Source organism: Vicugna pacos, chromosome 26 (assembly GCF_048564905.1).
Source record: "Vicugna pacos chromosome 26, VicPac4, whole genome shotgun sequence".
Taxonomy (NCBI): domain Eukaryota; kingdom Metazoa; phylum Chordata; class Mammalia; order Artiodactyla; family Camelidae; genus Vicugna; species Vicugna pacos.
In genome coordinates, this window is record NC_133012.1 from 27,296,860 (window position 1) to 27,320,503 (window position 23,644).

At 45.9% G+C, this 23,644-nt stretch overlaps 1 protein-coding gene and 1 long non-coding RNA gene across 2 annotated transcripts in view; both read left to right on the top strand.

The window, feature by feature from the left end:
• Nucleotides 1–23,644, top strand: part of CSMD1 (CUB and Sushi multiple domains 1) — a 1,700,362-nt gene that overhangs the window by 727,815 nt on the left and 948,903 nt on the right. The gene's annotated exons all lie outside the window — the stretch shown is intronic.
• Nucleotides 1,265–9,400, top strand: LOC140689540 (uncharacterized). The gene is made up of 2 exons (XR_012064587.1): nucleotides 1,265–1,387; nucleotides 8,356–9,400. It is a non-coding gene; the product is annotated as an uncharacterized lncRNA (long non-coding RNA).

The window sequence follows — 23,644 nt, forward strand, 5'->3', positions numbered from 1 at the left end:
TTAATATTTAAGGTTTGTCATCAAGAAAGACAAGATGGGAACGACGTACATGGGATGAAGCTACACATCGATCAAGGGCAAGGGGACCTAAATCTGATGGAGGTTAACACTGAAAGGATAAATCAAAACAAAAATATTGTGAAGATGGGACTTGAGCATCTGTGATTTTGGTATCCAAGGTGTTTCCTGGAGTCAATACCAAGGAACTTGTATGCAACTTGTTGACTGCCTGAGGGGTGGGGTGAAAGAAGCCAGTCCTAGAATGCCACGTACTGTTTGGTTCCACTGGAGTGTCCAGAACTGGCAAATCCCAAGAGAGAAAGTAGATGTGATTGCCAAGGCGTGGGGGGAGGAGCAGGTGGACAGTGACTCTAACGGACATGGGACTCCTTCTGGGGTGGTGAACGTTTCTGAAGAGAGATGCTGGCCAATGGCTGTAAAGCTCTGTGCATACACTGAAAATTACCAAATGGTCCTTTGGAAGAGAGAATTCTGTGGTATGGGAATTATCGCAATAAAACTGCCATAAAAAGTGTCTAAAAGAAGAGCTAAACGTGAGAAATGGTACCGTGGGCTTTGGGGACACGATCAGTTGTGAAGTACAGACCTGAATAATTTCAGATACAATTATGAGAGCCATTGACTGCAGGGGGAACGGCGGGTAGCAGACAGACTGTGTTGGGTTAGAAGCAGGAAGGTGTGCGCTTCTAGTCACGAGCCTGTGTCTTCCGGGTGAAGAGCGTGCTAGAGGTGCGTCCGGGATCTCAGACTTACAGGCATTCCGCCTTACAACCAGCAGGACTAACGGGCGGAGACGGGCAGACTGCAAGGCGGGGAAACTCCTCTGCGCGACGCCGCGGCGGTGCTGCTTGTCGGTCCCCCAGACCCGTGGAAAGGCCGAGACGGCGCGCGCGCGGCGGCGCCGGCTGTGGGAAGCGGGCCGCCCGGCGCGGGAGGCTGCGGGGGGCGCGCGTCTGGGCTGTGTCTCCCGCTCAGGTTTTCCTGTGCACCTAGAACTGCTCCGAAATGAGTGCAACTTAAACCAGTAAACGGTAGGGCTTGGAAAGCAGCTCGAGGCCAGTGCGTCCGTAAGAGAGGCGTGTTCCCACGTCTGCCTGGAGGAAGGCGGGCCGGGCTCGGCCTGGCGGAGCGTCGCGCCCGGTGACGCCGCTTCTGTCCCGACGCCGGGCCCGCCGCGTGGGGAGGGGAGGCGCCCCGCGGGCCTGCGGGCGCCGGAGCGCGGGTGGGCGGCCGTTGACGGAATCAAGCCGGGCGCCCAGGGCTCAGGCCGAGACCCTGCGCTTGCCCGTTGGCGGGATGGAGGTGGCAGAGCCTGCCTCCTGCAGCTCACGAGGAAATGACCTGAATACACTGCACAGCACATCTGGTTTGGTTATTTTTGTTGTTCTAATTAATGGATTGTCGCACAGCCTATAAGGGGAACCATCTATCAGTGTGGCTAAAAATGGCAAATCAGCAGTTGCCGCGCAGCACGTGGCCGGGGACAGGCCTGGCGCAGACCCTCGGGCCCGCGCACGAAGGCCGGTCGGGCGCGCTTCCCGGCCTGCGGCGGTGCTGGCCGCCGCCTCCAGCTCTGTAGTCCACGGTCCGAAGTAACAGTTTCGCGTCTCGGGGTCAGCCTCCCACGAGAGGCGCAGAGCCGCGGGCACCAGGAACCTGGACCCCGCACCTCGAGGTCAGAGGACGCGGTTCACCCCTGGGAAGCCCTTTCCTGGTGCGCTTCTCGCTTGGTTCAGCCGCAGGTTCAGAGCCGCGGGGTCGCGTGGAGCTAGCTTCCCGGGTTTACACGGGGGCCGTGGGACAGGAGGACCCTGGAAGCTCTGTAATTGTCACCACCGTGTTTCCATTTGAACGGGCTGATGTAACACGAAACAGCGTGACAAGAGCAGCAGCAAGCGAGCTATAGGCGCACCGCCTGCGTGCGGGCTCCGGGGCCTCCGCAGCCTGCGCCCCAGCGCTTCCCGCAGCGCCAGCTCCCGAGCCGCCGGGGTGGGGCCGCTCTGCGCTGTGAGCAACGTGCAAGTCCGTCAGTTAGGACTGCAAGGTGTTCCGTGGGACACACTTAGGCTACGTACTGTTGTTTATTTGGATTTCAAATATGACTGGACGTCCTGCTTTGTTTTCTTTGTTTTTCTTTTTTTTTTGTTCAATCTGACAGCTCTGTCTCAAAGAGCTTTTCTTACATAAGTTAAATGGGCCGTGTCAAAAATGATGACTAAGCATTCTGAAATAGTTCTTCATTATCTTAAAAATAATAGTAATAAGTGTTGAGTATCAATAGCATATTGATATTAATAAAATATTTTAAAGAAAATAACTCTTTTCCAAAACAAACAATTAAGGAGTGGTACTGATTTACATTGGACAGCATTGTTAACGTCTGGTTTAATAGAAGGTACCTAGATTCTCCTAACTTTCTCATTGAATCTGCAGTGTGGTGCATCATGTAGCTTTTGGAAACCTGCATTGTGTGCTGATTAGAGTGACAAAGGGACAAAGAACATCTTAATATTGTTATGACAGTCGTGACTTCACAGACTGCTGAAAGTAACTCGGCGGTCCCCCTAGGGTACCCAGACCCTGCTTTGAAGAATCTCTGTATCTTGGCTTCAAGTTTTTGTTGATGTTAGTACTTTATTCTGTGATCAACTTTTCAGTGCAGTTTTTAGTGTATTTTCTCACATCTGCCATCACAACTATAATGACGTTACAAAAAACATCATTAATAAGTCCCGCAAAGACCTGAGGGAAGTACAGTGCATTCGCTGAGATGTTCTGTCTGACTCATTGAACTAAAGTTGATTGCCTGTCCCAGACAAACTTCATGACATTTTTTGTTACTCTTCCTTTTTTTAGAACCCTTCTTGGAAGGTAAAATTTTTCAGTGTGTGTGTGTGTGTTTGTGTGTGTGTGTGTGTGTGATCTACAGACACAACAATATCCTCACTTTACAAAATATTTTTATGTCTGTGGTAGATAGGGTACTTGCCCCCTTTTATCTTCCACCGACTCGTGGGGCAGACACGGCTCTTGAAATAAGCATCTCTGCCTTCCTCCATCCTGCCTTCTTCATTCTTGTAACAGACGCAGTTACTCACGAGTCTGTCTCCAGGAAGGAGCACTGCTGAGGTCTACATTGGGTCTTATCACTGAAGGTGAAATTTAAAATTGGAGACGGGAGCCACAAACAAGGAGGCGCAGTTCCAGCACAGTGGCATTGGCCCGTCCCCGTGCATTTGAGGCAGTTCAGAAGTCATCTTCAAGGGGGTGCAGGTCAGAACCAGGATCTGAGGTGTTCAGCAATTCGAACACATGCTTCCAACTTAGTGGGAAAAGCTCTGGGCTTGTGTGCATATTCTCCAAAGCATTTACACAGTCACACCAGCGTCTTAAAGTGGGAGCAGTGCAGACCGAAGAGAATTAGAATGACCAGACTGACGGGGCCACAGTTACCCCACTCCGGAAGCAACCGGTCACTGGTGGATCTGCTTTGATAGAGCTAGGAGCTCACAGGATCCAGCAAGATACGGATTGAGGCAACAAGTCAATCTTTCCACCCGTGTGTGTGACTGTCCAGGACTGGTCAGCAAGAACAGCCATGACTAGGTGTGTCCGAAGCCATTAGTGTGATGCCTGTCACTATTGGTGCCCCCCGGGACAGCGGGTGTGTGCATTCCCACGTTCTCCTGTGTCCTGGGAGTGTTAGAATCTTATCTGTGCTTCTGGGATCTTTTGCAGCAACAGGGGAGCCAACCAGCGTCTTAAGCAAAAGATGCATCTCTCTACAAAGGAAAACTTACCTTTCTAAACACCTGCTGGTACAGATAATCTGTGTTTTGGAAAAATGGTATTCATTCCTTACGTCATGACACTGATAACTCCCCAGTTGTGCAAACAAAATCTTCCAGGAAGGGAGTTAGGGGTTATTGCATGGCTTGAAAGTAAGTTGCAGAAACAGGCATCATCTTGACAGTATTAAAACAAATAGAACTGTTTCAGTCAGATTGTATTGTTTTGGATAAAATGGTAGGGGAAGATCTACATGACAAAATAGACAGATGTAGAGTTCACTCTGATCGTTAATGTGAAGCAAAAGAATGCTAATACTAATTGTTCATAAAGTTGTAGGAAGTGAAATGGTTCAAACAACTGAATATGATTCGGGAAACGTCCAGTAAGAATTATGTATGTGCTTAAGTCATCAGATAACTTACCTTTCTTGAAAGAGATTTAGAGTGAAATCAAGTTAGACTTTTCTGAGAGACGTCTGGCTTGGGTCTAGACACACAAGGAAGGACAAAGACAGGTGTGAGGTTCTGCAGCTCAGTGGCTCCTGGAGGACTCTGCAGGCAGGAGGAGGCAGAAGGACTGTCCACAGCTGGGCTGGGGCCCCTTCCCTAAAAGTTGGAGTTGTCCAACGTGACAAAAAGCTTTGTTTGATCAACTGCAGTCCTCTGGAATCAGGTCTGATTGTGCTTTGTCTCCTTGAAAAAAAAATCTATCAAATTTATTCCGCAGGGTTACAGCACTTTGATAGAAAAATGTAACCCCTGGTAACATAACCTGTTATTCATCAAATCTGAAAGCCAATTTAACCAGTTACAACAAACCTAGTCTTTGTGGTTTGTTTTTCTGTTGCTGCTAGGCTGTTCTTGCTGCATGAAGCTTAGATATTTTTGCTTTTTATCCTCAGGAGTGATGTCAGGTTGGCATAACACATGTGACAGATGCCCGTTCACGTTTGTACCGGTTGCTTTCCTGGTGGAACACACAGTATTTCAGTTATTTTGCTCATTGTCCTGCCTTACTCTTCAGTGCGTACTCACAAAAGTTACTTGATGAGAAATACCATCAGGCATGTATTGTGTGATGATTAAGTACGAGGCATCGGGCGTCCAGGAGGAGGCTGTGATTCCTGTTTTAAGAAGATGATCTCATTCTTCATGATGACAGTCTGTTGAATATTCAGTTATTTTGCAGAAGTATTTCTGATATTAAACAACATATTGTGTATTAGGTATAGCTTGGTACTTAGGATGTTTTCTTATTTTTTTTAGCATTTTTTATTGACATAGTTTTACAATGTGTCAAATTCCAGTGTAGAGCACAATTTTTCAGTTATACAAGAACATATATACATTCATTGTCACATTTTTTTCTCTGTGAGCTACCATAAGATATATATTGTATATATTGTATATATTTCCCTGTGCTATGCAGTATAATCTTGTTTATCTGTTCTACGATTTTGAAATCCCGTCTGTCCCTTCCCACCCTCCGCCCCCCTGGCAACCACAAGTTTGTATTCTGTGTCTTTGAGTCTGTTTCTGTTTTGTATTTGTTTGTTTGCTTGTTTAGGATGTCATTCTAAGTGAAGCAAGCCAGAAAGAGAAAGAAAAATACCACAGGAGATCGCCCACGTGTGGAGTCTAAGAGGTTTTCTTGTTTTTAACCTCGCGCCTGTCCCTGGTGTCACGGAGCATTCCGTGCACGAGGAAACAGTCTGAGTCACAAAGCTGCTGCTCAGAAGTGGCCGTTGTTGGTCATCTCTCAACATCGCACAGTCCCCTTTCTTGAGTGTGTTCTTGCTGAGGTCCTCTCACTTTGCAAATACTTTGGTTTGTAAAGTATGTCCAAAGACAAGGAACAGGCCAGCGCAGAGATGCGTTCACCAGGTACCTTGTCCTTGGTTGAGCCAGTCAGAGCTCCCAGCTGCGCTCATGAAGGGACAGGAAAGGCAGCTGCCCGGGTCGCAGCTGCTCCCGTCACCACCACTAGTGGTCTGAGATGCGCTAGGAGGCTGGGCTGGAGGAGCCCCGGGGAGGTCCAGCTGTGTGTCACGGGCGCCTCCGGGAACATCTGCTGCTCCTAGATGGTAACTGTTGAGCCTCTGTGAGATGTCAGTTCCTGGCCCTGCTGCGTCGTCCCCGCCGACTGTGATGACCGCGGGAGACTGGCTTGCCTGGAGGACTCCTGCCATTGACTTCCTTTATGCATCCGTGAATTAAATTTCTCATCAGTGTATTTGTTATCACTTTATTTTTTGCGTGCAGAAAAGAGAGGTAATTTTCTCTTACTGAAACGATGAGGCTAAGTTGTCCTTAGGACACATCTTGTGTGGTGGCTGCAATGGGTAGCTCGCTGCTGATGTAGGTGAAGGTGAAGCAGCCCTGTTCCCGAGGCACCAGTGGGAGTTACCGGTGCTGCTCCCTCTGTTAGGGCGAGGAGGGCGTTAAAATCGGTGGTGAGAGCTCATCTACTTAGGTGTCTTCACGCCGTGATCCTCGGTCCCATAGCTGCCCACTGACCACACGACTACCATTTTTTTTCTCTTCTCCAGTGTATCGTGCTTTCAGCCAAGGGCTGTATTTTTTCTTCCTCCCCTCCCCTCCTCAAAAAAATCCTTGTGAGTCGATGGCAAATTTTAAACTTGGCACTTGACCCTGGGCTATTTTCTAGAAAGTCTGACTTGCAAGTTAATTGTCACCTAGAGGGGAAGGCACGGAATTTCTTGACTCAGTCTAAAAATAAACTCACTTCTAGGTGTTCTGAGACCCCGTTTTCCCTCTTCCTGACACTGTGACCTACAAATGGTGATGCTGCTGAAGTTTTACTTTTGTGACTACTTAGAATACACAGTAGCAGTAAAAGAACTATCAGCTTCTGTGTTATAAAATGTCTATTATGTACCTGTTTATTATGTTTTGCTATGTATTAAGTATATTCATATATAACAATTGTTAAATTATTAAAGACACATTTTGACTCACCATTATTCACTGGATAATTTTGAAATATCAATGGGATGGTAAATAATAATTGAGTTGGGAGTATTTTAGGGTTAAATATCAGCTTTGATTTCAAAAACAGTAAGTCTGTGTATGATCTTATGAAACAGGCATATGTGTTTCACTAACAAACAGGATTTTATTTTGCTATATAACAAATATTTTGCTAGGTGCCATTGAAAATAGGCCAAACTATGGCATGCCAGAAAATGGTCCTGAAAACGGAGGGTTTGTAGACGGTGTTATCATCTGTGCTGCCCTTCCGTAGGCTTTGTGGGCTTACCCCGGTCCCCAGTCATAAGCATCGTCTGCTGTCGGCACAAGTTGGTGCTTGAGCACAGGCACGCAGCTCCTGCTGCCCGTTGAGAACTCGGGGCGTGTCCTCCTTCTGGTGACTCCCGTGCTCAGCGGCGTAGGAGAGTGCATTCTGTTCGGCAGGTGGTCAGCGCAGTTGTGGGCTGAATGTACGCTTTGTTTTAGTCTGAGTGTTGTCTTAATTGCCTCTTCAATGCTTATGTTTCCAGTTGTATTTCTTTTTTATTTTCCTTTTGTTCCACCCGTTGGCTTCTTTATACAATGAAAGATTAATATGTAGGATTGGATTCCTTTTTAATTAAATGCTTGGAGAGTTGCTTCTTTGGGATATTCAAAAATCTGTTGGAGGAATTTGCCACATTAGAGACCACTTTTCGTGCTGGAGGTCCAAAGTCCCACACCACGTGCACCACTTGTGGTGACTGTGCCTTCTTTATCTCCCGTGACTTACTAAAATCTAAATTTCCTACCCACGGTGAGTGCAGAGCCACTGAAGGCTTGGCTTGATTGCTGTCTTGTCAAAATTATTTGAGGAAGTCTCTCGAGGGTGTGAAGTGAAACACCAAGGTCATTGACAGTTACCTACAGCAAATGCTCTGAGGTCATGTGTGGGACTTACATTTCAGGAGCATTTCGCATCACCCTGTGAGAAATCCCAAAAAGCTGGGGAAGTTAGGGAGGGGGACAGTGACTCTGCTACCATACTTGGGTTTTTACGACTGTGGAAACAGAAATGAGCTAAATGATTTTAGTTCTGCCAATTTTTACTCTTTCAAGTGAATGTAGAAATAAAAATGAGTACATGTGATTTTTAGAGACTTTATCAAGAATTTTGAGCGTTGAAGGAAGAGTGTTCTAGCTCACTTGTAAGTATTCTCCGTCATTTCTCTGATAACCTTTGGTGTTATGAAAATGTACAGATCAAGAAAATACATAGTGTGAGACAGCCCGCTTCTGTCTGGAATCCTCTTCCTCGTGATGGAAATGCAGAGAACGCCCTCACCTGGAAGTCCCACCTCACCTGTATGTTACATTGTGGGGCTGCCCTTGCTTCTAACGAGCAGGGAGCCCTTCCTTCTCCTGAGCTCACACAGCCCATTGAGTCAACTTTTACAGATGTATTACAGAACATATGGTAAAGTTTGCATATGTGTTTGGGCCTAAGTATACATTGAGTAGTGAAACAACTCATTTTTTTTAAAAAAACAACTTTATTTTGGTCTCATTTCAGTTGGTACCAATGAAACCACCACCACCACCACCACGATGCCTGTCGTTTCCGTCAGTCTCCGAGAGGCGCCAATTTGAAACTCCCACTTTATCCCTTCCCACCCCTTTACCCCTGGTAACTGCAAGTCTGTCCCTATGTCTGTGAAACAGACTCATTTCTGACCTTCAGGGAGGTCATGATTTATTAGGGAATCCCGACTGTTAAAAGAGGTAAATGATTTAATGCATTCATATTACAGAATAGCAACCATTATTAAGGGTACAAGTAGGAGGTGCTGTGATGGGGAAGAACGGGATGAGGAGAGCTTGCTTAGACAAATTGACCCTTAGTGTGGGAATGATGGGTCCAGACAATGGACCCTTAGTGTGGGAATGATAAGAAAATAGCCTTAACGATGCTTATGGGGAAAAAAAAAACTGGATGCTCGAGAGGCAGAAGAGAAAGTGGGGATGTTGTTAATAATGACATGACAATGTGACTGTCAGGTGGACACATCCTTTGGCTCCTTCATCGCTGGATGTTGGGAACATTGACTTGAATCACAGCTTTACTTTTCTACTGTTCTGTAACTTACTTAGCTTTGATTTTGATGTATTAAAATATTAGGGGCATGTTTTCATCTCAGGAAAGGAGAGCAAATATATCTTTTAGTTGCTTTGCTTGAACATTGGAAAACTTGGGACGTGCTGTAGTCTTTTTGGGTAGCCCTCGTTTTTAGAGAACCCCATATTGCCTTAGGAAGGGTGTCTTTTGCTGCGAAGGTTTAAGCGTTAGTGCTTTTTACCCCCGCTCCTCACGGCCATTACGGGGCATCGGGTGCTGCTGTTCTGTGTCTGTGGGCGTGAGGAGTGGAATGCCAGATTTACGACAACGTGATACATGGAGTCAGCCCACTTGAATACCATTAGTGTCGTGCTCCGTCTTCTTGTCTTAAGGCAAGCTATATTTTCAGTAAAAAAAATGACACTGTAATTCAGAATATTTTCATTAGATTTTTGTAGGATTTTAGACATTTAAAAATCCTAATAAAGTTTGCAGTAAGCCATGCAGTGTTTTCCTTTCTTAAACAGCTTACATATCAATTTAATGAAAATCAATACTGCCTGGAACAGGGTTGGAATTTTACAATAGCTACTTGAAATACACTAAAGCATTCAAGTGTCATATATACTCTTAGGATGCAAATAAGCCTCCTACTCAATGCAAATTTTATGAACTTTGCAATGTTCTTTTTCTTTCAATTTAACAGCTATTGAATATATATTTTTCATAAACACCTTAGAAACCGGATTTTTTTACTGTGTACATTTGAATTTGGCTTTGATAAGCAGTTCCTTGAAGGATTGAGGTGGTGGTTGTGCTCCTTAAAGCAGTTCTTTAAGGACAGGGATTAAATGTTTTATTCTTAAAATATATTCATACCAATTTATTTAGTTTGAATAAAATGTTGGCCCCTTAGGTGTTTAAAGACTCATGCACATTAAATCCATTACAAATATTTGGTGTCGACTCTCCAAAGATGCTTTAGAATAGACGTGTAACGGGAGATGGAGATCAGTCTTTATCAAGCATGGACTGCCACAGCTAAGGTTTACGGAGAAGGACGTCTGTGTCCAGCCAAATTGTCACGACTCTGAAACAGGACATTATTCCCATTTTATGGGTGAAGAAACTAGTCCTTTGAGGGATTGACTGTTTAACCATGATTACACGGAAGGAAGTTAGTAAATGACAAAATCAGCCTCCAGCCAGGTCTTGCTTCACTTAAAGAGCGCGCAGTTCCCATGACTGCGTAAGGCTAACGTTGCAGTGTAAGATTTCATAATTCATTCATAGAAACTGATGCTAATGTTGTATCATACCTCACAAACGAGATGTTTTCTCATGTGAATTATTTCATATGATGGAAACTTGGTCATTTATTTTTTCTTTATTTCATTTAAATAGTCTTTTATATGAAGTAGCCCAAAGCATAATCTGAATTTCTGCATTCACAATGAAATGGAAAACAAATGGGGAGAGACGTGAATAATCAGTCTTCCAGGGCTGGGGCTGCATCTGACGCACTGAATTTCACCTACGTAAGGCACTCATTTTTCTTAGTGAAAAGCAGCAGCATGCCAGATTAATAACTCTTGAGTCATGAGGCTCATGTTCGTAGGAAAATGTTACATTTGTACTCACCCTGGAGCTAACGTAAAGGAAGGAATTTTGCTGTATCTTGCTGAAAATAACCAAAATAAATGTAGAATGTATTTCCTGAGTTGATCAACAACAAATTTGCATGAATTTCACCCAGTGCAAAGGTGCCTTGTTGGTCGTGAGACAGGAATTTGCTAACGGTGTGTAGGGCGTTGGAGGGGTTTGGGGTTGAACGGAGAGAAAGGTCTGACCGCGAGACGCCGGAACACACAGCAGGCTGTAGAGGTCGCTGCCCAGGCCAGGGTGCGTGGGAGGGGCGTGGGCAGAGCGGGACCCCACGGCGGCGGCGGCGGCGGCGGCCAGCCAGGCGCTGGGGGGCTGCGGGGGCTGCGGGGGCTGCGGGGGCTGCGGGGGCTGCGGGGCGGGGCGGGGCGGTTTCTCCCGCGGCCTCGCCCCGCGGCTGCGGACGGGCCTCTTCTCGCTGTGTCCGCGCGCGGCCTGCGCTCTGTGTGTCCGGGTGCTGGTCTCCCCTCCCTCTGAGGACCCGGGTTCTTACAAGATTGCACGCAGTCCTAAAGTTACATAATTTAAAATGCGTAACTTCTTCAGAGATCCTGTCCCCAGATGTAGTCACACCGTGAGGTGCTACTCGGGTTGGGCTGAGGGCACGGGTTTCGGAGGGACACGACGCAGCCCCGAATAGGGCCTTACGCCGCCGGGCCTCTTACCAACGGGCAGCAGCTGTCGGGTGCGGATCTGCAGAGTGTGCAAAGCGCGTGGGCTCTGAATGGCTAAAAATGTGCTAGTTCGGGCTATTTTAAAAATAATTGATTGTGTGAAAAATGGAGTTTGGTACCAGTGGGCTTTTGAGCTCAGAGTGCTCAGCCGCAGTGAGGAAATGAAGGGCGCGGGGGCCGCCGCAGAGGCCCTGCAGGGCGGCCCCTCTCACGCATGCCTCCGAGGCTGGGCCCTCAGGGAGCTCCGGTCCTCTTTAATTTTGTTTCTCTTGCTGCTTATTGGTGAAACAGCCTTCCCCTGTTCTCCGATACCCACTTCAGACGTCTTGTTGAAAGCAGGTGCATCCAGACTTGAATTTGACTGGGACTGCCCTTACCTCAATTTTGAATAACTGTATGAAGTTTTAAATAAAACTACGTACTTCATTAAACTCACGTTTACATCTGGCTTAGTTGCTGATGCTGCTCCGCAACTTGCCCTGACTTTCTCAACATTCCCTTCCGTTGGTGGTCCTCTGGTCTTCAGCATCGTTCTGTGCTGGGTTGTGGCACCTGCCACATTAGGTAGCAAAGCCGTTGTTCAAGTGTGTGTTTCCCTCAACCTCTGAGCTACGTCTAATGACAGACTGTGGTCTCTGCATCTAATTCCATTTTGCAGCAGATAACCTAACACATAATAGGTACACATAAAATACTACTAAGCTGTTTAATGAATAGAATGAAGAGGTTCCCAAGGTAAGACACAGTGGTCGGCAGTCCACACTGACGACTACGTGCCTTCCCAGAGCTGCTGTTGTAAATTACAGAGACAGAGAATGGCATATAAAGTATCACCTGCCTTCTGAGTATGGGGAGTAGTGCTTGAAACTGCTTCTTTTTAAGGATGAAAAACCACCATGAAAATGAAAGTTAGATTGTTTCTACCTGGGGAGTGCGCTTTGTGATGAACAGGTCAGCATTTGTGCTACGTGCTCTGTTTTCGGTCCGGCTGGCTGTCGCGGCGGAGGAGGGGACGCTTCCTGCTTGTCTGAGTCGAAAAATAAGAGCAGCAGCACATCCTGAGACGTGAACCGTGCAGTCACCCAGGAGCCTCCAGCCAGTCCCTCAGTTTCCACAGGAGACTGTGAAGAGGTTGCAGAGACGAGGTCTGATTCCTTTATTAGGTAACAGAGACTGGATTTGGGCACTTGAGGTTTCCCTTTTTATGAAACAGGACATGTGCTAGTTTTATGATTTGAAAACTAAGAAAACCAAGATTTATAACAGTTGATGGAGTCAGGTGGTCTCAGAGGCTAACTGCTGAGTTAGACTTGGTGTCAGTTTTCTGGCTTCTTAACTCCTGCTCTCTCCTGTGCAGTAAGTCCTACACATGGCTGACTGTGGCCGTTGTCCTGGGCGTTAAACACGCATGTGATCACCCTTCCTTCTGGGATGTGGATACATCCTCCAGGATGGTATTTCGGACTGAATGTTTGTGTCCAGAACCCACATGCTGAAGCTCCAGCACGGTTGTCTTTGGAGATGAGGCCTCTGTGGGAGTAATTAAGGTTATATAAGGTCTTGAGGGTGGGGCCCTGATCCGATAGGGAGAGTGCCCTCCTAAGGAGAGCCCCCAGAGGGCTCTCCAGCTGTCTTCGTGTGCTTGTGTGCCTGCCCACGAGAAGGTTCTCCAGCCTAACAAGGGTCCCGGCTGACTGTTACGATCACTCAAGTTTAAGAAATTCTTGAGCTCAGACTTCCAGCATCGGCAAAGCCTGGGAACCACAGATGTCAGAATTTCCCAAACTCGAGTGAGCGTAAGAAACAGACCCCCTGAACAAAAAGTCTATGTTTTCGAGAGCAGTCCATCATAGGAAAACAATGCTTATCCAATATTCTCTATCTGAAGTTAAGAATAAGTATCTTTTTAAATTAAAATGTATATGTTTTCACCAGTGTACCAAGTTCATTTATTGTGCCCAAGAAAACAAAATCATGTTTCTCCAACTGTAGAGTTACCCAGTATGTGTGCAAGTATCTTCCTTTTTCTCCACTTTTCTTCTTGTTTTATTTCTTTTACATTCTCCACTGACCACGAATGTATTTAAATAATGTACTGACTTGATGTGAGTCTTCAGATTCTTTAGAAAGCGAGTTTCTCTGGAAGCAAACGATACTGTAGTTCAGATATTTCATCCTTCTTCCTGGGTCTGAAAGGCTCAGTCTGTTTAACTGGCATAGTTTTTCAAGGTGATCACAAATACAATGAAAACATCACAGGTGGTATTTGGGGTTTTGTGTTTAAATTAACAGCTCTCTAGTAGCTTTGAAGTCGGCCACTTTCTCTGTTCTTTTAAAAACAGTCGTTCTGTATACACCAGGAGACAGAGACTCACCGGTTTTCAGCAAGTGCTGATTTGCGTTCGCCCTGGTTTTGAAAAGGGCAGAAGCCTGCGTGAGTCCTCGCCAGCCGCTTTATTCCGCTGTGTCTGGGGGCACTCGATGCTGAATATTCACAGCCCTGGGACCATGGCCCTTAGCTGGCTGCCCAGAGAATTCACACTCTAGTTCAGTACAAGCTAGAAATGGGTCAGTACACGGACTGGAACCTCTCGGAGGCTTACTGTGCAGGAAAAAAGAATTCACAAACTCTTGAGAACTTGCTAAATTCCGTGTGGATACTCTGTTCGCACCTGGAGCTCATCAGTAGGGGTGGAGCCGGCCAGACTGCAGGATGGCGCTGAGAACAGAGACTCCAGAAGAGGAGGCAAACTACAGAGGGGCCTCGTGGAATGAAGGGCACTTACCTAAGGAAATGTTCCTTAGAGAGTCTGGTATAATCTCCTCACCATGAAAGAGGAGGGAGGGCAGCTCGTGGCGGGGGCGGGACTGGCCTGCGACCATGAGGGGGGTCAGCGTCTGCTCGTTCATGAGACATGGAGTCTCTTCCCTCGGCCCTTTGTATAGAGCTTGCTTTGAAACAACTCACATGTTCTCATTTTCTCCTGGATGACTGCAAGGATCGTCTGGGGAATGTTGAAGAGTGGAGATTTAGTACTTTCAGTAACCTGTATCAGGCGCTCTGCACACAAACCCTGCTGGGAGAAGAGAGCTGGTTCATTGTCCTACCAGAGCCATCCGTGTGTTTGGGGGCAACTTGCCTTTCCTCTGTTTTAAGTGGTGTATCTGTCAGAAGTTCAATGATAGTAAGTTGTTTCTAATAATTAGGTTAAATAGTAGATGAAAGTAACTTGGAACAGGGCTTAGAAAGCCTGCAGAAGTGCTGACCACTGCTTGTGTTAATTTCTCTGATGATTCTTACTCACTGAGTGAGCTTTGGTCCCCGATCAACCAAGTGCACAGGCCAAAGGGTCCTCAAAATTCATGTCCTTAGTGTCTACGTAATGGGGAGAGACTAAAAAAAGAGACCTGGATGGACACACTTGATGGAAGTCAAATGTACAACTATTCTAGACATCTTACGTCACTACGCAGACAAGTTCTTGACATAGTCCCCTCCCACAGCGGGCTTGATGTGCGTCCGGCCAAGATGGCTAGGCTGGGGCATGTCTGCTTTTGCTCTTCCGCCTTGGGTCCTCCTGACCACCATCCGCCCCGTGTTTCTGTGTGAGTCTCTTTGAGTCGGGGGAGTATCCCCTTGGCTGAGGTTTGCTGCGAATCTCTAGAATTTCGCTTCATTTCTTCCATCACTTGAATTCTCCTAGACAAGCTATTGATGATTCTCCTCCACTTTTCAAGTTTTTTCTCTTTTTCTCTTGCCTTATTTTCCACTGTCCTCTTGTGACGTTGAACTCTCTCTTCTCATACCTCTGGGATCATGACTTCACAGTTAACTTTTCTCATCCAGATAACGCCAAGGTGCAGGGCTGCCATGCTGCCTGGCATCTTCCCTCTCGCCAGCTCTGCAGAATGGAGAAGGCCGTTGCTCTTCCTGTGCAGCTGGTTTAGCAGAGACAGAGAGGAGAAAAACCACGCAGAAGCACCAGGGCTTCCAGTGCTTGACTGTGCTGTTCGCCCTCAGCCCCCAGCAAAGTCACCGTGAAATTCAGGCTCATTCTCACGGTTGACCTTTCAGCTGTCCTGTGGGATTTACCCCCTGGTGTGCTTCGTGCTATTTAGATATTTTCTTCAAGACAGAGATGCTCCTGAAAGCTTCCAGAAAACTCTGCATTTTTTTAAAGGAAAGTAAAAGTTAATATTTTTAAATAGTTGACATATCATGACTCACTGTTTTGACATCTCACTGAAATAATTTATGAGTGTTTTACATCTTTACATTTAAATACATCTGATACCTCTTTGAAGCAGCTGAAAACTGTTCCAGACCCAGTACCAGCTGGCCTGTGAACAAGGATTATTCTCTTGGGATGGGGAGAGAGGACATCTCTCAACCCTCTGCTTCATTTATTTATAAAAAGATGGTGTGACACTCACTTTCCTTATTCTTTTATATACAGTAGAACCCAGCTTGCAGATTTATAGGGCTTGGATGATTTTGTTTAAAAAAAAGGTATTACTGAATTAAATTCTAGAATAAAACTTTTTATCTTAGTTTATTGGCATTTAATTAGGTTCTTTTGACTGTGGAGCATAGCAGAGGATGATACGTTTAAAATCATTAGCACTGGTATTGGAACGAACTAGACGTCCCACTTACACAATCTTGTAGCTTCCTTGAAGGCAAAACATTGTATCCTCTTCATCTTTATTTCACCCCAGAGCATCTAGCAAAGCAAGACACACAGCTGATGAAAAAATAAACGTTTGCTAATAAACTGTGTTTAAGCAGTGTCAGAGATACTCTAAAGGACACCTCCCAGGAACCAAAAAAAAAACCCAAAAACAACAAAACTGTTTTCTGCTGCCTGTTCAATCTGCGGTTTCGCAGTTTCCACGCCCCCTCTTTTCTAGACGGCTCTCCGTCTCCAGATGTTCCTTTCACAGAGAGAGTGCTAGTTGCTGTCTGGTGACTGAGAAGAGTTCAGTTCTGTCTTGAGTGTCCTCGCTCCTGTCAAGCCCATATGTGCTCCTTCGTGCCAAGACCAGAGTCTCTTCTGTCCTGTATTTCCAGATAGCTCCCACGTAGACATTGGAGATGTTAGACTCAGACTGCGGGTGTCTGAATCCCTCCCCTCCTTCCCAAAGAAGCCCTTCATCATGAAGGAAACAGACACACGGGAAATTCGGTCCCACTGGTCCATGTTGACAGTGCTCCAGGCGCCCTTGGATCAGCGGGTCTGCCCCTCAGCTGGAGAATACCTTTTTCCCTTCTGCCCAGAGAATGCGCATCCTGCTTCCATTGCTCTGCTCGGGTCCGCTTCCGTGGAACGTTCTTGTTTATTTCAGTTGGAAACAGACATTCCCTCCAATGGCCCTCGGCCACTGTTGACACCCTGTATCTCCATGTATGGTAGTTAAACATCGGTATTGCCCCCCCCCCCACCGCCCCCAGCACTGGCATGAGCTTCTTGAGGGTAAGAATCTCATCTCATACTTCATTGTAATCTGTAGCCAGAGTGAGGCACATTTGATGGTGCCAGCAAGTACTTGATAATGTGTACAGAACAAATACATTTGAGCATATATGTGTATAGCACTGGTGTTATCCGAAGGGAAGAACTTGTGAACAGAGCAGAGGACTTCATTAAACAACTGTTCTTGACTGAGGTGTCTGCTGAGCTAGAATTTGAAGAGCGATAGGTTTTTATAAGAAACAGATGATCCACTGAGTTAAATTTTACATGGGTATCTGCCAGCAAGGGTTCCTGTATTGGTTAGATAATGAACAAATGGGTAATGAACAAATGGCGGTGATTTCTTTCCGAAAAATTGCAGAAATTTGGAGTCATGTAAAAGTTTAGTCTTAGGAAATTTATGGCAGTGTAAGAAAATAAAAATGAATCACAGTACGAAAATCAGTGTTGTTAAATCATTACATATATCCTTGTAAAGTGGCAAGATTTGATGAGAATAGCTTTGAAACGTATTGTTAGGATTCAATCAATCAAGAGATTCCTATTTAGAAACAAAAGGTACTTGATCATTTCTTTCCATACATTTTAAGGATGGAAGAACTACCTAAAAGACAGAAGTTGAACGTTCCCTTATTTATCTTACGGAGTTATCGTTCTTACAAATATCAGACATGATTTTCTTTCTTAATTAAAAAGATACGCAGTCAAGCTGTAAATTAGAGTTTGCCCTTTTAAAAAGTCATAAGTGTTTATAGTTCTTCGTGTCTGAAACAGTAAGTTTTCTGCATTTTGAAGAAAAGGGAGAAGCTGACCTTATTATTCAGTGGAGGTAGGCTTTGTAAGTGGGATTGCTTGATCATATGATAGTTACGTTACTCATTTTTTTGAGGAACTGCCATACTGTTGTCCATATTGACTGGAGAATTTGGTTCAGTTTTGAAGTAGAGTCATATAGGAGAAGATAGATCTGTTATAAATCAGTGATTCTCCTAAAAACAGTCCTGAAAAACACCTTAAGCCACATGAAGGCAGTGATGATTGACATTCTTGTATTGCCTTACAGTTCACAGGGCTGGTGACATCTCCCTGTGTCTCTCCTATAACATCTGGTGTCTTGCTCCTTCCTTAGACAAATCAGGGTCCACGTGTCATGTCGATTTAGCAGAGGGTAATGGGCTGCTGACCTTGGTGGTGGTGACAGTTGCTTCTCACACTGGCTGCGCTCAGTTGCTTTGATTTATATATGTTATCGTGTACCAGCCCATTTGGCAAAAGTTACTTGGTTGTAATTGTGCTTCCATTCTGATCTCCTGGGTTTTCTAAGGATACAGTCATACTGTGTACAAATAACTACTTTTTCTCTTACCAAATTTATTTAGGACTAAATACCCTTAGCTATAAAATTTTTGCATCATTGCAGGTATTTCCACTGGAGCTGACACAGAAGCATCTGAGAGCAAAGTGTTAGCTGGGTCAGTTTCCTCATCTCTAAAACGGAAGGTTGAATCTGCCTTAAGATTTCTTTGAAGGATTAGATTTAATGCATTTAGAGGGCTTAGCTAAGTGCCTGGAACAGTAGGATAGGAACTCAAACATCAGTTTTCTTGATCCAGGTAGAATTCAAAAAATGCGACTCTATTTTATTGGGACAACACTTTGTATTTTGAATTTGCTATTTTAAACTTGAATCATCCTTCTACAAAGTGCAGTGGAGTTGGAACATTTCTCCACTTTCCTCCCTATACAAATGAAATATGTATTAGTAGCTTACAGAATTATGTAATATATGGATAGCGTATGTACAGTACAGCAGGTTTATGAACGGGTGTGTACGTAAGTATATAGACATGTAGGTATGTGGAAACGAAATAAAGGTCAGTCAGCCTCACCCATGAATAACCTGAAAAAACAAGCAGTTTAGGCTTACTTATTCCAGACAAGAACAAATCTGCAGACTCTGCCTGTGACGGCCCCTGGATCAGGCAGGACCGCGTGAAGGCGTTGTGACGCCCCACCTGTGTTAGCTTACTGTGTCCCCGAGGAGGAGATGAACCGGTCATTTCAGTGTTGAAGCGCTAGAGTAGACGGACGCCCCGGGTGCTGTCCAAACCCAGAGGACCGCTTCCAGCAGTGACCCTCCAGCCTGGGCGGGCAGGACTCTGCATGGGGCTGTCCGCTAACGCGAGTTGGCAGCCAGCCCTTGGGTGTGCACCTTGCTTCTCTGGTTTCTCTGGGAGCCTGAAGTGCTGGTCCAGGCGCCTGTGCACGAGGGGGCTTGGTGCACAGAGGATTCAGACAGCCATGGGCTGCCTGCATGTTTCTAAAATTGCAGCCAGCAGGAAGAAATGATTTCACTGTCATTGACTTGGGAGCACGGCGCCTGCCAAGCCTCAGACCTCACGCATCCTTCCTGCGTGACTCTCTCTAGGAGCTCTGTGCTGGGAAGAGTTTGGTGTTTTTAGCTTGCATCCTCTTTATTTTCTGCCTTCTGTTTAGTGAGAATATGGCAATTTCCCCACTCAGGCACCTCTTTCTTAGCTTTTGCTTAAAGCCCTGTGCACCTAACTGGCAACAGCCACCTCTACACCATTATCCACCTTTCATCCTGCTCCTCAGCAGAGCTGCTGTAGACAGGACAAGCTGGTGCCCAGGGCTAAGCAGGCGAAGGGAAGACAGACTTCTGATGGCCATCAGTCCCTTCAGTGCAGCTGACCCGAGAAGGTCGCGTGTGAATTGAAAAGCACTGTTTCCCCCTGAGTAGTAGCAACAGCACTTATTAAGAACTTACTATTTTTTGTAACACCAAGACAGTCACCATGTAAATAGATGGACTCAGTCAAGTAGTAGAAAATAGTTCAAAATGCCTTGCTTTGAGTTTCACAGAAGTTGTGGCATTCAAGGTCATGGTGAAGGTGAGTTTGGAGGAAGTGAGTCCGTGAGTGGCATGGGCTGGAGGTCAGTTGATGGGGAAACACCAAATGGAATATTCTGGAAAAAATAGAAGTCCCAAAAGCTGGAGTCGGGGGTAGTAGACAAGGTGCCCGTTGTCCGCGCTGCTGCGGTGTTGATGGAATCCGCCCAGCTCTTGCAGGAGCAGTTGGGGGAAAAGAGGAAACTGGTATTTTTGTTTTATCTTTTTAAAAAGCAGAGGTTCTCCTTTTCAAGCTTGTTTGCCTTGCTCTCGCGTTGTAGCTTTCTAAGCTCTCTGCCGGCTGCTTCCAGCTTCTATGCCCAGGCTCTTTGATTCACAAACCCAGACCGGCAGAGGTAGATCCTGAGACTGTAAACCTTGTGTGAACTCGTTTTTGTAAGCCTTGCTTACCCACCAAAGGTCCATGTCTCGGCTCAAAGAAAACGCTTTTAAAATGACTCCCAGCTTTGTGGGAAGCAAGTAGTCCCTTACTCCTTAGCAGCTGGTGATTGAAGGCACGGCTGGGTTCACTTTGTGAGGGTGGGGGGGACACGAGGAAGGGCTGGACGGGCAGGGGCGGCCGGAGGGAGGGCTCGCAGCAGAGGAGTAACATCACGGTGGCAGCCGGGGCACGGGAGAGCTGTCCGGAGCAGGGAGGCTCCTCGGGTTCCACCCTGTCGCTGGGTGTGCCACCCGGCTGGGGAGGTCCACAGACACGAGGTCCCACGTGTGGTTTTGGCTCGCCGCCTCTGGAATACCCTGGCTCTGTTTGTTTTTATTTTTCCTTTCTTCCCGGGATGACACGTGGCCCTGATCTGCATTTCCAGACTCCCCTCTGGGTAGACCTCTTGTGGCTGATTGTTCGGGACGATACAGGCAGAACAGAAGGACCACGGCTTTTAATCTTTGTCCACTGCTCACACTTCAGTCCGCCTTGTCCTGGCCACAGGCTGCTGTGTGCACAGATAACTAAACTGAGGGTTTTTTCTTCTTAAAAATGGAAGGGAGCAAGAGCCTCAAATTTTAAATTCTTCATGTTACAGCTTCAGAGAAGCTGCACGTCAACACAGCTGGGCCTTCTTATTTTTCCCTGACTTGAGTCGTTTGTGTCAAGATTTGATTGTCATCATTAAAGTGGGAAAAGTAACCGCGCCGGTTAAGTTCGTGGTAAGTATCTGTGAGGACTGCGTCTCTCTCACTTGCCGAAGGCCTGATTCTTTTCTGGGGTGGGAAGGGTCCAATGGGGCAGAAGACGGAGGGAAATGAAATGAAAGTCAACTTCCGTCATTGATCTTAATATTTGCAGATCAAATACAGCTCGGAGGGCTCAGTGACTGTAAATTTGCCTTTGCCTGTTGCTCACTCTGGGTAACGTAAGGGAGAATATTCCTGCACAGAGAAGCTGGGATTCGGATAAAGAAGGAAGGAATGTGCTCCAAGTACCAGCTAGAGCAGGTTTTTAAGAACACACATTTGAAAGTGAAAAGGTGTTTGGCAGAGATCTAACCAACACACAGCAGGGAGACCTCTCTTCCTAGGGAGCGGACTGACCTTTCTTGGGCTGGATCACTTGCTAGTGTTTTATTTACGTCTTAATCTCACCTCTGCCTCCCCAGGTTCCCATTTCCCGTGTGACGTTTTAATGCCTGCATCTTAAAGCATGAGTCCTTTAACAGGTGTCCCTCGAGCTCCTAGCTCCTGTGTGCACGTGCTGGGTGTTGCTCAGCCTCGATGGGAACTCAGGCGTTCTTATTTTCACACGTGCGGTGAATAACTGAGTGAATGAATGAGCAGACAGACAACTGCCGAGCGTTCACTGCACAGGGCTGCCGTCACAAGGACAGACGAGGTGGCGTATGATGGGAGAAATGGATTCCCTGCCTGGAGCCAGGAGTCCAAGGCCATGGTGTCTGCCGGGCTCCCTCCCTCCCTGACGGGTAAAGGAGGGGCTTCCCTTGCCTGGTCCCAGTTTCCAGCAGTAGCTGGCCAGCTCTGTGTCCCTCGGCTCACGGACTCCTCGCTCCGGTCGCTGCCTCCGTCTCCACGTGGCTTCTTCGCTCTGTGTGTGCCTCTCTGTCCTTGTTCTCTTCTCCTAAGGAAACCAGTTACCAGCCTAAGGCCCGCCCTGATCCAGCGTGACCTGATTTTAACGCCATCTGCAACGACCCAATTTCCATGTTAAGGTCATGTGTGAAGGGCTCTGGTTTGGATTTCAACTTAACCTTTTTCGAGCAGGGAGACAGATTTCAACCTGCCTTGTGCAATAAATGCACATGCATACATACATAAATTTAAAAAACTCCTTATAAGAAATAGAATGAAGGGAGTGAACACAGTGTTGGGGGAGAGAGGAGTGCTTGAGGGACACCACGTCACCGCGGGTTAGAAGGGTGGTGGCACGCGGACCAGAGGCTCAGGACGCGTGGGAGTTTGTCCTCAGCGCAGGGCTGGTGTCGCTCAGTCTCGATGGGAACTCAGGGCCGTGCAGCTGGCACGCTGTACCTGTGCTTTCTAACACTGCCTGCTTTCGGCTCCAGTTATTAAAGGGGATTCTCTTATGCTTGTCGAATTTTTATGACATCTGGTAAGGATTTTTGAGTATCAATTCTCTTATTAGTTCTTTTATTAAAATTCCCAGGGAATTTTCATGGCCTTTTGGGTCACGCTACATTTAACAGAAATGTGGAGACCAGTGCCTCCTGTTGTCGGTGTGTTTTTGAAGCAGGAATGAGAGCAAAGCAGGTCTATTTGTCCACCGGCCCCCAGTGATTTTCTGTCACACTGTTAGTGATTTCTTTCCCATTTTCTTTCTTTTTTTCTCTCCAGCACCTTCTTCCTTTATTTTCTCCATTTTTTTCTTGTCACTCCATCTGAATCACATGTATTCTTACCTTTGTTTTTTTCTTCCACTTTGCATCTAACAATGAGAATTTTGAGCTTTTCCTTCCATACCTCAGGTAGCATTGCGACCTCCTCTGTCTTTCCTAAATTCATTCTGTGTCATGGCTGGTTTCTTTGAAATTATAAAAAGAGCCTTTCACAATAGAGAATAGGCGATCAACAGGACAGTGTAGCCAGCTGCTTTTGCACATTTTACTCAGCTGATTGGGATTCAGCAAGTGTACTTTTTTTTATAGAGTGAGAATAGTGATGAAGATTCTAAGTAATGAAATGTGGATAAAGTAAACTTTATTTTAAAATCTGTATTTGAGTGTTATCTGTGAAATTTCATGGACTTGCAGTATTTTTAAACCATAGCCCAGATCAATCTCTAAAGATGTTTGGTAGACAGGAATTATGCATTTTGATAAAATTTGGATAGGACTGTCTTCAGATGGACGTAGCAGATATGTGCTGTAGTTTTAGGGGCGCTGGTGGGTGGATATTAAAATGTAAGAGCTATTTGTATTTCCGTCTTATAAGATTTATGTATTTCCAAATACAAGAGCTATTCACATTCATATTTCCATTTTAAATTTCATTGGACCGTTTATCACAGGCATGACTGATTTCTAACCTACACACATGTCTGTGTATCTGAAAGTTTTTGGAAGAGAAGAAATGATATTTTTCCCTTTTGTTAAATTTGCATTGAACTGTGTACTTGGTTGGGAAGTTAAAGTTGATTCCTAAACTTTATGTTGCCGATGAGAACATTGGATTTAGAAACAAGTCTGATACCTCCTTGAGGATTTCACTTCTCCAACTTCGTGTACTGTCTCTGCCTTTTCATTTTCCTGGAACTCCATCTAAAACCTTGACCTGACTGAACAGGGCCGGGGGTGCTGCACACACACCCTCCCCGGAGGCTCTGACAACTTCGGTTTTATCTGTTCACACCAAGGGCATGGATATACTTACTTGACAGGGAGGAGTAGAATCAAGTTGACCTTTTTTTTAAACAAAATAATTATTAAAAATCAGATCAGTTGGGAATTTGCATATCTTGGTCATTGTCCTTTTATGTGAAATGAGACGTGGCAGGAATATAATATAAATATTTATTATATATCTAAAATGTAAGA